This window comes from Apodemus sylvaticus, chromosome 5 (assembly GCF_947179515.1).
Source record: "Apodemus sylvaticus chromosome 5, mApoSyl1.1, whole genome shotgun sequence".
Classification (NCBI taxonomy): Eukaryota; Metazoa; Chordata; class Mammalia; order Rodentia; family Muridae; genus Apodemus; species Apodemus sylvaticus.
Window position 1 is genome coordinate 35,049,169 of NC_067476.1, and position 9,812 is coordinate 35,058,980.

Sequence of the window (9,812 nt, forward strand, 5' to 3'; positions counted from 1 at the left end):
TAGGCATTACATCTTAATATTTAAGTTATAGAATTCCAAAGAGAGGACATGATTCATCAATAATAATAATAATAATAATAATAAAACCTAAGATAGATAATTACAGTATACATGCATGTATATATACTGTATATATATTTTATCAATACATAAACACAAATGTACAATACTCTGTGTTATCAGAAGAATCAGTGTACATATACAAGTAATTTCTATAAAATAACACTTTCTTAAATCGATGGACTAAACACATACTGAATTACTACAAATTACTTTAAGAAATACAATACTTTGAACCAAATAGATAAAAGAGCACATTCAAAGCACTAAGAACAATTCATCAGAACACCATGAAATGGTGAAAAATTTTAATTCTGAAGTCTATGATACAGATATATATGTGTGTGTGTTTGTGTGTGTGTATAAGCTATACATAATTATAAGTAGATAAAATTATGCTAATTTCATTCATAATCTGAAATTTTTAGAAAGAGAAAAAGATATCTATTTTTAAAAATCTAGTTAACTTTTACACATTAAATAAAACTTGTTAATGTCAAGTGTAAATGTCAGTATGAATTCATGACTTATTGTATTTATAAGATGTATGATTATTTTTAGCTCCAAATCCTAAAGTATTCTAGAAGCAGAGTATCCCTAAAACTCAGAATCTCGGGCAGAGCATGGATAAAGTGAACATGCAATATCCTGGCATATATCAAGACATCTATTAAAGAACTAGAAGCCTCCTTTGCTTCTCTTTTCAGAATCTTGTGGTATATGTATGTGTGTATCTCTCTCTCTCTCTCTCTCTGTCTCTCTCTCTCTCTGTGTGTGTGTGTGTGTGTGTTTGTGTGTTTGTGTATGTGAAAGCCAGGTTAAGGGAGACACTCTTTCCACTCCACCTCCATGCCTTAAGAACTCCAGAGTCTCCTTACATTTTACTTATTGCCATTTTCAGATGTTTTCAGTCCCATGTATCATCTACAGACACACAGAAGCACTCTCTAACCAGGATTTCAGAGCCAGCACAGTTACAAAAGAGCCAGAATGGATAACAGCAACCAAAAGAAAGAACGCCCATCCAAGAAGACAAGACCATATACCTACTCCAAAATCTGCTCAGATACCTTAACTGTCGATATCTAGATGCCAGTGCAGACACACAAGCTTGAATAGTAAAGGCGAGATATTTCTCTGAAACCAGCAATCTTATTGTAAGAAAACAAATTAAACTTAAGCACAAGGTAACGACCTCCAAATAGAACTTATTCTATTCAGGAAAACACAAATAATTGAATAAAGTAATGAAATCACTCGACATGACAGAAAACTATAACAAAGAAATTGAATCACTGGGGAAAATGTAAACTGAAAACTGGAGAGGAAAACTCACAAATCTCAGTGGTAAGTTTTACCATCAGATTAGAAGTTGTGGAAGAAAGAATTAATATCTTGAAGAAAGAGAGAGAGAAATGGATAGCACAGTCAAAGAAATTGTTAAATCATTTAAAATATCCACAATCAAAATTTCTAGCATGTCTATGATACAATTAAAAAAACCTAAAACTAAACCTAAGAATGACAGGTATAGAAGGCCAAAGGTACAGAAAATCTTTTTAATAAAACTGTAAGAGAGAAATTTTCCAATCTAGAGTTTCTAAAGAAAGAATATAGCATAAAGGTACAAAAAGCATAGAGAACACCAATAGGTAGAGTAAGAAATTTCCTGTGAAGTATAATAAAAACACTATGTCATAACAACAAAGTAAGGATATTAAAGTCTATAAGAGTCAAAATATACTAAGTCAAATATAAAGACAGATGCTGTAGAATAACACTTAAGAGCAATGCATATTCTGAATGTCAGAAGGACATGGGTAGATGTTCTACAAACTCTGAAGGATGACAGATACCAACCCTGAATACTACACCTAGCAAATCCATTGGTTACAATTGACACAGAAAGAAAAGTATTAAATGTACTCACTAATAAGTAGATATTAACCAAAAGTTTACAGGACACAATCCACAGAATTAAAGGTTAACAGGCAGAAGGGCCCAAGTGAGGATGCTTTAATCCCACTTGGGAGGGAGAAGAAAGCAATCATGAGGGGCAGAGGGAGGGAGGGTCCTGGGTAGGACAGGGGAGGGGAAAAGGGGAACATGATCAGGTATTGGGTATGGGAGACATGAGAGAAGCCCTGAGGGCCAGCATAGTGAATGGAAATATGCAACCTCAGGGGCAGAGGTAGGAGGGAGAGATGTGGGAGACCCTCTGGAATGTTCCAGAGATCTGGGAGGTGTGAGACTTTCAATTCTCAAAGGGAAGAACCTTAGATGAAATGCCCTACAGTTAGGAGAGGGAACTTGTAGAGTCTACCTCCAGTAGACTTGCCCAGAGGGCATCAAGTGGAGGGATGGGGTTACCTTCTCATAGTCAAAACTCTGTCCCAGAATTGTTTCTGTCTAAAAGAACTGCAGAGACAAAAATGGAGAAGAGACTGTGGGAAAGGAGAACCAGTGACTGGCTGAAATTGGGATCCATTTCACGGGAGGATTCAAGGCCTGACACTATTACTGATGCTATGGTATGCTTACAGACAAGAGCCTACCATGGCTGTTCTCCAAGAGGACCAACTAGCAGCTGAGTGAAATAGATGCAGATATTTACACCCAACCAATGAACTGAAGTCTGGGTCCCACTTGTTAAATTAGGGATAGGATGGAAGAAGCTAAGGAGGAGGGTGACCCCATAGGAAGACCCGTAGTGTCAACCAGGAAATCTCTCAGACACTGAAACATAAACTAGGCAGCATACACTAGCTGGTCTCAAGAACCTGACACATATATAGAGGAGGTCTGCTTAGTCTGGCCTCAGTGAGAGATGTACCTAACCTTTGAGAGACTTGAGGCCCCAGGGAGTGGGGAGGCCTTGTGGGTGGGGGTGTGGTGGAGGAGTGGTGCATCCTCTAGGCGATACAGGGGGTGGAAGGAATGGGGTAAAGTACTGCTGGAGCACAGACTGGGAGGGGGATAGCAATTGGACTCTAAAAAAAAAAAAGTAAGGAAAATGTTTTCTATTTACAATTCTGTTCTACAACAGGCACTAAAAGAAATTTTCAGTTTGAAGACTTTAATCACATCCCAGAAGACACAAGAAACAAATAACCCAGAAATAGTAAATGAAAAGAGAGGCATACTGCCATAACACCACAACAAAAATAATAGGAATCAATAAGTACTACTCATTAATAACTATCAATATAAATTATCTTAATTTCCCCAAAATAGAGGAATGGGTTGGATTAGAAAACAGGATCCTTGTTTCAGATGCATCCAAAAACCCCGCCTCACTATGAAGGATATAGATCACCTCAGGGTAAAAGGAATAAAAAAAGATACTCTGTATTGGATGTAGTGATGTATGCCTTTAATTCCAACACTTGGAAGGCAGAGGCAGAGAAGTGAGGGGTGGGCCAGCTTGATGTAGAAAAATTGTTGCAGGACAGCAAGGGCTACACAGAGAAACCCTGCCTTGATAAACCACAAAGAAAAAGAGCTAGTCCAGCAAGTTGACTCAATAAGCAAGCCAGTGTTGCTGTTTTGTTTTGTTTTTTGTTTGTTTGTTTGTTTTTAGTATCAGATAAAACAGACATCAAACCTAAGCTAATAAGAGGTAGGGAAGGCTACTACAAACCCTTCAAAAAATTGCAATAAAAAGACATTGCAGTTCTAAACATTTATGCCTCAAACACAAGGGTACCCATCTTTACAAAAGAAACACTACGACAGCTAAAATTGCATATTATCCCTCACATACTGATAGTTGGAGATTCAGTATCCTACTCATGCCAATAGACTGGCTATCCAAACCCAAACAGAGAAATGCAGAATTTTTTTTCGATGTATTTTTATCGATATATTTTTTATTTACATATCAAATGATTTCCCCTTTTCTGGTCCCCCACTCCCTGAAAGTCACATAAGCCCCCTTCCCTCCCCCTGTTTTCCCACCCACCCTTTCCCACTTCCCTGTTCTAGTTTTGCCTTATACTGCTACACTGAGTCTTTCCAGAACCAGAGGCCACTCTTCCGTTCTTCTTGTACCTCATTTGATGTGTGGATTATGTTTTGGGTATTCCAGTTTTCCAGGCTAATATCCACTTATTAGTGAGTGCATACCATGATTGATCTTTTGAGACTGGGTTACCTCACTTAGTATGATGTTCTCCAACTCCATCCATTTGTTTAAGAATTTCATGAATTCATTGTCTCTAATGGCTGAATAGTGCTCCATTGTGTAAATATACCACATTTTTGCATCCATTCTTCTGTTGAGGGATACCTGGGTTCTTTCCAGCATCTGGGAATTATAAATAGGGCTGCTATGAACATAGTAGAGCATGTATCCTTATTACATGGTGGGGAATCCTCTGGGTATATGACCAAGAGTGGTACAGCAGGATCTTTCTGAAGTGACTTGCCCAGTTTTCTGAGGAACCTCCAGACTGATTTCCAGAGTGGTTGTACCAATTTGCAACCTCACCAGCAGTGGAGGAGTGTTCCTCTTTCTCCACATCCTCGCCAACACCTGCTGTCTCCTGAGTTTTTAATCTTAGCCATTCTGACTGGTGTAAGGTGAAATCTCAGGGTTGTTTTGATTTGCATTTCCCTGATGACTAATGAAGTTGAGCCTTTTTAAAGATGTTTCTCCACCATCCGAAGTTCTTCAGGTGAGAATTCTTTGTTTAACTCTGTACCCCATTTTTAATATGGTTATTTGGTTTTCTGGGGCTTAACTTCTTGAGTTCTTTGTATATATTGGATATTAGCCCTCTATCTGATGTAGGGTTGGTGAAGATCTTTTCCCAATTTGTTGGTTGCCAATTTGTCCTTTTGATGGTGTCCTTTGCTTTACAGAAACTTTGTAATTTTATGAGGTCCCATGTGTCAATTCTTGATCTTAGAGCATAAACTATTGGTGTTCTGTTCAGGAACTTTCCCCCTGTACCGATGTCCTCAAGGGTCTTCCCCAGTTACTTCTCTATTAGCTTCAGAGTGTCTGACTTTATGTGGAGGTCCTTGATCCATTTGGAGTTGAGCTTAGTACAAGGAGACAAGGATTGATCAATTCACATTCTTCTGCATGCTGACCTCCAGTTGAACTAGAACCATTTGTTGAAAAGGCTATCTTTTTTCCATTGGATGTTTTCAGCCCCTTTGTCGAGGATCAAGTGGTCATAGGTGTGTGGGTTTATTTCTGGATCTTCAGTCCTGTTCCATTGATCTACCTGCCTGTCACTGTACTAATACCATGCAGTTTTTAAGACTATTGCTCTGTAGTATTGCCTGAGGTCAGGGATTCTGATTCTCCCAGAATTTCTTTTGTTGTTGAGAATAGTTTTAGCTATCCTGGGTTTTTTTTGTTGTTCCAGATGAATTTGAGAATTGCTGTTTCTAACACTATTAAGAATTGAGTTGGCATTTTGATGGGTATTGCGTTGAATTTGTATATTGCTTTTGGCAAAATGGCCATTTTAACTATAATAATCCTGCCGATCCATGAGCATGGGAGGTTTTTCCATTTTTTGAGGTCTTCTTCCATTTCTTTCTTCAGAATCTTGAAGTTCTTGTCATACAGATCTTTCACATGTTTGGTAAGAGTCACCCCAAGGTACTTTATACTGTTTGTGGCTATTGTGAAGGGGGTCATTACCCTAATTTCTTCCTCAACCTCCTTATCCTTTGAGTATAGGAAGGCTACTGATTTGCTTGAGTTGATTTTATAACCTGCTACTTTGCTGAAGTTGTTTATCAGCTGTAGGAGTTCTCTAGTGGAGTTTTTTTTTTTGGGGGGGGGTCACTTAGGTAGACTATCATATCATCTACAAATAATGATAGTTTGACTTCTTCATTTCCAATTTGTATCCCTTTGACCTCCTTATGTTGTCTAATTGCCTGAGCTACTACCTCAAGTACAATATTGAAAAGATAAGGAGAAAGGAGGCAGCCCTGTCTTGTCCCTGATTTTAATGGGATTGCTTGAATTTTCTCTCCATTTAGTTTGATGCTGGCTACCAGTTTGCTTTATATTGCTTTTACTATGTTTAGGTATGGGCCTTGAATTCCTGTTCTTTCCAAGACTTTAAGCATGAAAGGATGCTGAATTTTGTGAAATGCTTTTTCAGCATCCAATGAAATGACCATGTGGTATTTTCTTTGAGTTTCTTTATGTAGTGGACTGCATTGATGGATTTATGTATATTGAACCATCCCTGCATCTCTGGGATAAAGCCTACTTGTTCATGGTGTATGATCATTTTTATATGTTCTTGGATTCGGTTGGCAAGAATTTTATTGAGTATTTTTGCATCAATGTTCATAAGGGAAATTGGTCTGAATTTCTCTTTCTTTGTTGGATCTTTGTGTGATTTTGGTATCAGCATTCTTGTGGCTTCATAGAAGGAATTGTGTAGTGTTCCTTCTGTTTCTATTTTGTGGAATAGTTTGAAGAGTATTGATGTTAGTTCTTCTTTGAATGTCTGATAAAATTCTGAACTGAAACCATCTGGTCCTGTGCTTTTTTTTTTCTGGAAGACTTTCTATGATCCCTTCTATTTCATTAGGGCTTATGGGACTGTTTAGATGATATATTTGGTCCTGATTTGATTTTGGTATTTGGTCTCTGTCAAGGAAATTGTCCATTTCCTCCAGATTCTCCAGTTGTGTTGAGTATAGGCTTTTGTAGTAGGATCTGATGATTTTTTGGATTTCCTCAATTTCTGTTGTTATATCCCCCTTTTCATTTCTAACTCTGTTCATTTGGATACTTTCTCTGTGCCCTTTGGTCATTCTGGCTAAGGGTTTATCCATCTTGTTGATTTTCTCAAAAAACCAGCTCCTGGATTCGTTGATTCTTTGTATGGTTCTCTTTGTTTCCACTTGATTGATTTCAGCCCTGAGTTTGATGATTTCATGTCTTCTACTCCTCCTGGGTGAATTGGCTTCTTTTTGTTCCAGGACTTTCAGGTATGTCATTAAGCTGCTAGTGTATGCTCTCTCCATTTTCTTTTTGGAGGCACTCAGGGCTATGAGTTTTCCTCTTAGCACTGCTTTCATTGTGTCCCTAAGATTTGGGCATGTTGTGCCTTCATTTTCATTAAATTTTAAAAAGTCTATGATTTCTTTCTTTATTTCTTCTTTGGCCAAGGTGTCATTGAGTAGAGTATTGTTCAGCCTCCCAGTGTATGTGGGCTTTCTGTTGTTTTTGTTGCTATTGAAAACCACTCTTACACCATAGTGATCTGATAGGAGGCATGGGATTAGTTCGATCTTCGTATATTTGTAGAGTTCTGTCTTGTGACCAATTATATGGTCGATTTTGGAGAAGGTACCATGAGGTGCTGAGGTGTTTAGTACATTTGAGGTTTTTATTATTATGTGATGAGAGGTATTTCTGCTCAGGTCCAGTCTGTTTGGAGTTCTGCAGGCTTCTTGTATGTTCATGGGCATCTCTCTCTTTAAGTTGGGAAAGTTTTCTTCCATAATTTTGTTGAAGATATTTGCTGGCCCTTTCAGCTGTAAATCTTCATACTCATCTATAACTATAATCCTTATGATTGGTCTTCTCATTGTGTCCTGGTTTTCCTGGATGTTCTGGGATACAAGCTTTTGCATTTTGCATTTTCTTTGACTGTTGAGTCAGTGGTTTCTATGGTATCTTTGGCATCTGAGATTCTTTCTTCTATTTCTTTTATTGTGTTGTTGATATTTTCATCTATGGCCCCTGATTTCTCCTCAAGGTTTTCTATCTCCAAAGTTGTCTCCCTTTGTGATTTCTTAGTTGTTTCTACTTCTGATTTTCGATCCTGGTTGGTTTTGCTTAGCTCCTTCACTTGCGTGTTTGTGTTTTCCTGTAGTTCTTTAAGAGACTTTTGTGTTTCCTCTTTCGTGATTTCTGCTGTTTGGCTCACTTTCTCCTGCATTTCTTTAAGTTTTGTGTGTGTGTGTGTGTGTGTGTGTCTGTGTGTGTGTTTTTCTTCTTTATTGGCTTCTATCTCTTGAGCCTTATTCTCCTGAATTTCTTTAAGTGATTTTTGTGTTTACATTATATCAGTGTCTAACTTATGAACAGTGATATTAAATCCAAATTTTGTTTTTCTGATGTGTTTGTGTAACCAGGACTTGCTGATGTTGTAGAGTTTGGTTCAGATGCTGCCATATTGCCTAGATTTCTGTTAGTAGCGTTCCTGCATTTGCCCTTTGACATCTTGTTATTTTTGGCGTTAGTTGGTCTTGTCTCTGGCTGGTATTTATGCCACCTGTGAGGCTGTAGGGCTATTTCTGCAACACTGGATGGCTGGGTTTCACCTGTTACAGATTGCTGATGTAATGTCCTCCTCTTGGGTGCCCTTGGAGCCCTAGTGTGCCTTGCCCCAGGTTGTCTGTATGAACCAGGCGGAGCCTGTTTGCTCCTTCAGTGAGTGCTGATGGTCTATGCTGCGGGACCTTCCCGGAGTGCTGGTCACTCTGCTGGGCAGCCAATCTCCCAACGGGGTTGTTGCACACAAGGATAGCCTAGCTGCTGAGGCCCTGAGTCTAGGCAAAATCCTGGCAGGCTAAGGCCTGAGCAAAGTTCCCCTCAGGCTATGACTGTTAATTGGTTCTGTCAGGTGGCCAGAATGGTGGAGTGCATCCACTCCCAGGAGAGTCTGCTAGGCTGACAACCTCCTGGCTGGGTTGGCACACAGATGGCCCACCGAACACTCCAGGGCCTGGGGGCAGTCCAAGGCCTGTCTGTCTATGTCAGCCTTAGGCTATGACTCTTAGGTGACTTTGCCTGCTAGAACTCTCTGGCTTTCTATCCCATAGTCAAAATGGTGGAGCTTAAATTAAATGATGTCCAAAAAGAATGGAGGAGTGGGCCCTGGTTCTGGAAAGACTCAGTGCAAGAGTATAGGGGAATTCCAGAACAGGGAAGTGGGAAGGGGTAGATGGAAGAATAGGGGGACGGAAGAGGGCTTATGTGACTTGTGGGGAGTGGGGACCCAGAAAAGGGGAAATCATTTGCAATGTAAATAAAAAAACTTATTGTAATGGGGTATTGGATTTATTAGAAATGTTTCAGAAAACACTGAAGTGCTATGAATATATTATGAGACATTTGAACTCATGTATTTTAGGAAGATATTAAATATCTAATATATTTTTCCTAAAAGCATCACTTTCATAAACCAGCATTTAGTCAGTCAGGAAATGACTTTTGTTAGTTAAAAAATTCTGTACAAACATCATAAATGCTGATAAGGATTTTATCCCAAAATAAACTGTAGAAAGAAATTAAAAAAAAAAAAAATGGTGGAGCTTGCGCCAGGCCGGCCAAACAACCTCCCGGCTGGGTTTGCAAACCGATGCCGCCCCCAACAGCCCAGGGCCTGGGTGCAGGCCAATGCCTGTCAGGCTTAGACCCCTGTGATTTTGGCCTCGGGTTATATTTGAGTACCTCAGTCTCTGATTTCTCGGGTGTCCGAGATCCAAGATGGTGGAGAGTCTCTTGTAACTGACTGGCAGGAGGCAGAGTTCTGATGTAGGTTCTGTGGGGTAAATGGTGCTGTAAATCTGCCACTTCTTGCAGCCGGGCTGGCCAGAGAAGGTCAGTGGTAGTGGGCGCAAGGCCTGCCTGGACCCTGTCACCTTGGTCCCACTGTTGATAGCCTTTCCGCTGGATGCAGAATCTGTCATCTAGAGGAGCTGACAGTTCTACATTTTGATCTAAAGGCAGCCAGGTTTCTACAAGCAGCCAGGAAGAT